Source organism: Mycetomoellerius zeteki, unplaced genomic scaffold (genome assembly GCF_001594055.1).
Source record: "Mycetomoellerius zeteki isolate Tzet28-1 unplaced genomic scaffold, Tzet1.0 scaffold149, whole genome shotgun sequence".
NCBI lineage: Eukaryota > Metazoa > Arthropoda > Insecta > Hymenoptera > Formicidae > Mycetomoellerius > Mycetomoellerius zeteki.
The window spans coordinates 2,789,343-2,797,039 of NW_017256436.1; positions in this window are offsets into that span (position 1 = coordinate 2,789,343).

Here is a 7,697-nt window from a genome sequence, read left to right on the forward strand (position 1 = left end):
CACATAAATACAGCTCGCGTATAACATAATATTCAAATATTTGTTATCGCTGCGTTTGCCGTCGGTATTACATGCTATTATCCAATTTCAAAGTCCCCTGCGGATTTTATACAATACGCTCGTTGTTCTCGTACAAAGCGTATCAACAATTTCATTCGGTAGCAGGGATCGTTATAATTGTCTCGTCATAACAGCGAGACCGCGAATGTCCTTACAGAGAGGATATACGTCCTCTGAGATCACGTCACTGTTCAATTTCCGACTTATTGAATTCCCTTATTAACCGTTCGCCGCGGCGATTACACTTTAAGTGAAGAAAAGAACTCCCGTTTAATTAAGCGCGCTAATGGAACCCGTTCGCTCCAGGTGGAAGCTTCCGTCGTAGCGTCAAAGTGCAAACATTAAATATGCCGCGGACGATTTTTAAGGACGCGATACGGCGCTGGGCTTACGCTGTTAATGGAAGGATAAGAGGACAAGGCGAGCCGGGACGGCGCGGGGGTGGCACAGCGGGGAGGCTGCGACGGGGGCGAGGGTGGCGTTGAAGGATGCGAGAGGACACGAGTATGAAAAGGGCGAAAGGGTCGAGGACCGGAAGTGCACGAAGTGTAGGGTTGACGCGCGCGCGAGGGGATTGGCGAGGGTTGAAGAGCGGGTTAACGCGTTTCCGCGGTAGAGGACGGTAGAGCGGTTTAACGCGCACATACGGTGTCGCCGTGTACGTACGTATGCATGTACACGTATGTGCAGTATCTGTGCTGTGTGTACGAATGCGTAGCACACAGCTGTGGGTGTTAATGCATACGTATGGTATAAAAAAAAAACACGGCAACGTATGCTACACGGTAAAATCGTTGCAACCCTCTATCGCGTTTCAAACTGGCGTTGATATTACCTATTTTCAATAAACTTTCCAATTAGGCGATCTGCAGTTAGAAAGACGCGCCGATTAATCGCCGTATTGTCGATCCTTCGTCTTTGTCGTCGACAAGATAATTTTATGGCTCACGAGTATCATAAATGTCGGCGCGTGGAAATTTCGCGAGGACTGAAGGTCGTCGTGAATTATGCATACGGCTTTGCGAGTCGCATATCGAAAATCGATACACAGATCGTTTGTCATAGTATATATAAATTACGTTCTACGGATTCTCTCTCTCTTCCATTTTCTTGCGCCTCGTAACGTATTTTTATCTTATTCTACTCTCGATGCTAACAATATTCGAATCATCTGTACAACGAGCTTTAATGAAAACACGGAGATTCTCTTGTTGCATGCACGTTTATTACACATGCGAAAGGCTCTCTTGCATCCTTGCAAATTGCCGGCGGGATTAGAGGACCTAATAAGTTTTCGCACGGACAGGAACACGTGTAACCCCATAACGAAGAAAGCTTTCTTGATTATACATCCTACGCAGCTTTTCTTAGTTACACAGAAAGGAAGAGAGAGAGAGAGAGAGAGAGAAAAGAGAGGGGAGGAAGAGCTTTCTCGATTATACGTTGTAACCAACCTTTCTTGGTTATGCAAAAAGCCCGCCTTGATTACGCGTCGTAATCAAGAGACCTCTTCTGATTGTGCTAGTGAACGTATTTGCGTCTTCTTGCTTTGCATCTCTCGCGATATTCCTCCCAACATAGGACCGACGTTATCTCGCAAATACTTTCTGAAAGTGAAAATATCACCACGTTGTTAGGGGGATAGTTGCTAGGATAACGATCTCTTAATTGAACCAGAAATCCTGCTATATCGCGAATAAAAACTTTCGTCCCAAGATCCATTTGTCTAAATTGCCTTCAACACGATCTTTTGATCTTCATATGGATGACAGTTAAAGAATTTATTGTTAGATCGTGCGCTACACTGTAAGAAGCTATCGTGAGAACGCGCGAATTGCTTCCTCGTATATCAACATTACACGCGGTAGCGGCGTGTGTGGGTTGCGTAATGAAATGCTAAACGCACAGCGGGGGGTGTGGCGGCGTAAAGAATGATCGTGTAAAACTTTCGTGACGACTTGTACGCGCGCGACATAGCGCCGCACGATTGTAATGCAGATTCGCGTCGGACTAATTGCTAGAAATCGTTTATACACCTTTAGGTACGCTTTTGTGAGGGAGCTCACTTTACATGCGCTTCTTGTGTCTTTCTTTTAAAGTATAAAAAGAGGAAAAGTATTCTGCTTTTTTACACACCGGAAAAAGGGTGATTACATTAACTGGAAAAATTTCTGGTTGAAACTGGACAAATCAGAATTTTCTCGTTGAATCTATTTAGTTGAGATAACTAGAATTCTGATTGATATAATCAAAATCTTCTGGTTCGTTTATTTTCAACCAGAATTTTTTTTTCAATGCAGAATTACGGAAATGCCCTACTTGCATCCACATTTATATACCAACAGAGTTTGGTGCAGGAAAATTTCTCAGAAAGTTATCTTCCCCTCAATGAATTACGCGATTTTTTAATAAATTTGCATTTTTTAACACTGTATGTTAAGTAAGTACACGGCCGTGTGTCGTGTTTGAGAAGTTTAGGATGGTCCGGTGTTAAAGAGTTAGTTCGGGGTGTACGGAACGAGGTCTTGTCGCTGCACGAAACGGAAGCAATCAATGAGGGCGCGCTACTGTATACACATAGCAAATGCATAGAAGAGGAGAGAGGTCACGCGGGTTTCGTTTAAAACGGCGCACTGCCTGACCAGCGAGAGCCGATGCACGTCCAAGTAAGTGCATATTATCGAGTTCGCCGTTCCGCCATCCGCGGCCGGGAGGGGGAGGGGGTGTTACGCTGTCCGTGAACGAATGCACGATCACGAAGCAACGGGGAGAACGGCACGAATACGGCCCGGTTCGAGCATGATGTCGAACAGGGGCGGATTAGGGCTAGCCGGTGTTAGCTGCACGCGTGATTATCCGCAGCAACGAGCGCGAAGAAACGGCAGCGGTCGCGGCCGCGACTGTGTACTTAAGCGCTCGGTGCTCGCATAACGCTGGAATTAAGTATTTATTCGACCGCCGGCGGTGCGCACGCGATATTCAGCGACAGACGTTGTATTCGACGTTAAATGTGCGATAAACATGAAAGCCGCGGCGGGCGCGGGAAAATTTTCGCGCGAACTGGATGGATCGGAACGCACGGTATGATATTTGCTTAATTGCGCCGTTTAAATGCGTGAAACAACAAGTTATTCAAGGGAAACGCGGCAAAATTAGTTCCTTTCGTAATTAACAAAAGTATACTAATACGCTATGTTTGCAAAGTGGAGGAGAAACTTGAAAAAATAGTAAAAAATGTTCGCGTAAGTTAAACTACTGGTAAGCGATTACGCTGCGTAGAATTCGATGAGTAGAATTCAATGAGTTATTAATAATTAAACAAGAGTGCTTTCTATTTAAACAGGCAGCCATTTCCTGCATTAGCAAACATATAAATCTTTTACTAATACGTATTAAGCAAAATGTATTATTGAGCAAATCGACATTTTTAACTTAACTCACTATAAAAACTATTTAAATTCTAAAGTCTCGTTTGAAGTACAGAATACAATTGAGTGAACCTCTGCCTTATGGCAATTAATAGAGGAAGATTCAAAGTTTCTTTTTTTACATACAATTTAGAACCTCTTCCAATCGTAAATTATACAATCGTCCAAAAATTTGCACTTTGAGTTCAAATAACTCGTTGCTACAATGAAAGATTAAGTATTTCAAAGAAAATGTAAATTAACCTAATATATGTCTATAATATAGCTAGATTCTTCATTTAGGCCATTTCTTTACCAATATCGAGCGTAAAATAATGCCTGATTGATTCAATTAAGATAATACTGTCTTTAATTTAATTGACTGCGGCGTACAAATAGTATTCATTAGGGGACGCGAATGAAGAGAACGCTGGTTACTCTTCATTGGCTGGCGTTGGCGAGCGCGGGAAAACGATAAGAACAACCACGTAGGGTGGGGTAAAAGAGCCACGCAAGCGGTGGTAATCCGCGTGGTACTCGTACGAGGGAACGAGTAAGAACAGAACGGCAGAATGACCATCCGCCCCTGGAGGCGGGCCGGGTTAGTCAGGACTAAGCTCGGCACGATCTATCCGCGGTCGTGCGTGTTCGTGACTTGGGTCAGGCTGGCCTAGCCTGGGCCAGGTTGCACGGGCCCGGGGTCGTTCTCTCCACCTGCCCCCACCAACGACATACGTACAAATACACATACACAAACACGCCAACGTTGCCGCCGCATCGCAAGCGTCGCGTTACCGCCACCATCTCCTTCTATTGCTTCTGCCTTCGATCCTGCGGACCTAAGGAGCAGTCACGGAGCAACCCTTGCCGTAGCGGGCGTTAGAATGCCCAAGGGGGACGGACGAGGCCGTGATGCAGCGGTGGGCGAAGGACGAGGCGGCGGTGCAGAAAGCAAGAGAAGGAGGTGGAGGTGGGCAAGAGGGTCGACTCGGTTTGGAAAGAGGAGAGCCAGGGGGGAGGCAAAGACTCTCCGCAGGTCGATACCATCGCTAAGAGCCACCAGGTTCAGGTCTCCCGCTGCCTTCATGCACCAAGAAAGGGGACAGAGGGACGGAGGTGGGTGGGCGAGAGTAAGAGGCGGCGGAGAAGGACGCGAGCGAGAGAGACGCAGGGTTTCCCCGTAATTATTCAGCAAGGAGGACCCGCGGGTCAAGTCAGGTTATCTTAGCACTAGGATGCAGGGTTATCTACCCTGCCTTACTCCCGTGCCTCCCCCGGCTTGAGAGCGAATGAGATCGAAGGACGGAGAAAGGAAGACAGAGTATGAGAGAGAGAGAGAGAGAGAGAGAGAGAGAGAGAGATAACAAGACTTTTCTCCATGTCCCACAAACGTCTCTTACCTCTCTGTTTATACACGCTCGTAGAGCGTAGATGCATGTAAGTATATTTGCGATACCAGGCCGCGATATTCACCAAGATATAATGGATACAGGAAAAATATCCTTCGTCTTCGAAGACAAAAAAGATTTATTAATTTAAGAGTTCACAATATCATCGTTCGCGTGGACACGTATGACATAAATCGCTCATGGTAAAATTTCGACGCAAGACGAGATACGAAAAATTAATAAAACGCATAACGGTTGTCAGCTTTCGACGGAAGCGGGTCGAAATCGCCAACTGTATCCTCCGAGTTTCCTTGCCTCGAAGAAGTACATACGCTGATGCACGCACGTGCGCGTTCCCACGTCTTCGTACGTGCGACGCATTTGCATCAGTACAGATAGAAAGAGTGAAAAAGACAGAGAGAAAAAGAGAGAGGGGAGAGAGAGAGAGAGAGAGAGAGAGAGAGAGAGAGAGAGAGAAGGGCACTGCCTCGTATAGCTGCGACAATTGCGGGCTACGCGTCCGCGAACGTGTCCCATTCGCCGGTTCGGCGGTACCCCAAGATCCGAAGAGTATTATGTGGCTTTACGGCACGAGCGTGAGGGATGCAGCGCAATGATGCGAGCGGAGGAACGGGGAGGGGGAGGAAAGGTGCAACACATATGGCACGATAGGGCGTAGCGCACGTAGGGTCTCTATGCGGAGACTCCAGCTGCGCCATGCGCGTCGTTTGCCGCAAACGTGACGCTTGCTCGTCATACGACGAACGACGCGAGGTCCCAAGGAGATGACGATGCCTTTTTATATTAAGCCTGTCGCTTGAAAGAAAGAAAGAGAAAAAAGAGAGAAAGAGAAAGAGAACGAGAGAGAGAGAGAGAGAGAGAAAGAGAGAAAGAGAAATGAAACGTCGCATAGTCACCGCACTTGCTGTTCGTCTCTCTTCATCGGACGGGAACGTACCCGGAATAATTTTTCCGAGGGTACACCGCGCCCGGTACACGTGGGAATCGAATTACCGCCGGCTTTCCGATATCCGGTTAGTCGCGCCTGGAGCGCGATTCGCGAGTCGCTCTTTCTCCCTGCTTGCCTCGTTTCCCCTCACGACCGCCTCTTGTTCGACGCGCGAATGAATCTCGACAAATATTGATTCGACTTGACGCCCGAAACGCCGGAGGTGGTGGTGTACCGGTACCGAGGCATTTAAATCGCCAAGAAACCACCGACGTGGTATTCCATCGCCGTTATATGCATCGTGAAATTCTCTTGCGAGACAGCTATAACTGTATGATCCATCTCGATTGCAGTTCATATTTTATAATTCACTCTTTTCATATTTTATTTTCGCGGTTTGAAAATTTGTAAATAAAAACATATCTGTAAAAATATTTATATCGCTCGATATTACAAATTTAAATTACATTTAATCTAATTTTTAGTAAATTAACGTTGATACCAAATTCCAAAGACCAGTCGATGAAACAATTAAAATGCAAAAAATATAAATTAATTCGAATTATAACACTATAAGTAAGACTGTAATCTGTGTGGTATACATTGCACTAGGAATTACCGAGAATATCGAAAGAAATTCTTCTTTTTATTCCATTGTCGTAAGCTCCATTTTCTCTCAGTGGAGGTTGACCTCCGAAATGCGATTTTCGAGCACCCAGGATCTTCTCGATACGGATAATAGCGATCGTTCCAGGATTTGCAGTGAAAATTAAAGAGCCAGAGAAAAAGACAAGAAGAAAGGGAAAAAGAACGAGCTTACGAAGGAGAAGAAACGAAGAAAGGGAAGAAGAGAAGGCGAGCGGAAGATCGCTGGTCTGATTTCACGCTCGGGCTGTTTAGCGATGGACGTAGATACGAGACACCTTCTCGAGCGTGCAGCAACAGCGGGATACCAATCCTCCGGTTCGCCGAGATCGTGACCTTCCATCCCGCGAGAGGGTTTTCGCGAAAAAGTGACGAGGACGGAGCGAGAGGCCGAAAAGCGAATCTAACCATCGGAATAGACTAGCAGCTGCATTGTGTTTACTATGACTATTCCCATGTATTTGCATCATTGCTCATTGTCATCGTTTTCCATATATCATATAAAAAAAAAAGATTTTGTTGAAATAAACTAAAAATTTAGGTAGATACAGATTTAAAGATGATTTTGTAGGACCGTCAAAATAATTATGTAAGAATTAAACTCAAGCATAATTAATGAGCAATGCTGCAAAAAGTTTTGAACAACCAATTTAATTGTTCTACATAATTATTTTGATAGTCCAACAAAATTATTTTCAGATCTAGCTAGAAAGTCGTTCTTTCCGTGCATCTAATCTCATTTTGCTTATTGTTAATTTTTTAAGTCATCCGAGGCTGCCTCCTTCGATCGTAAGTGTCGTTTCGTAAATCCCTACATGATTCTCGATGTTTTTACTTTTCTTTACGAAAATATATAGTTTAACGAAATACGAGATTTCGCATCGCTTTTAGAGGTTTCGATGAGTGGACTCGTTTGATCTCGCATTCTAATGAGTCTGCGGAAACTCGAGATCCTTTCTTTCCTACTTGCGCAACAGGAATCCCGCCGACGCGAATGTCGTGACGCCGTGGCGGGAACGCGAGCACGGCTCGATCTTCGTAGTGTACGCGAGCAGCGTAACGTGTCTATATATCTCGAGCCGGGATGCTGTAGATAATCCGCGCGCACCGCCGGCAGAATCAGGCCGGAGAAATTACCGGCCGTCCGCGATTTCCCACGCAGCTCTACCCCTCTCGGTCCGACTGCGAGGAAAGAAGTGTTTTTAGAGAACACGCCGGTTAGGAAGAGACGGAAGAGGAAGGGAAAGA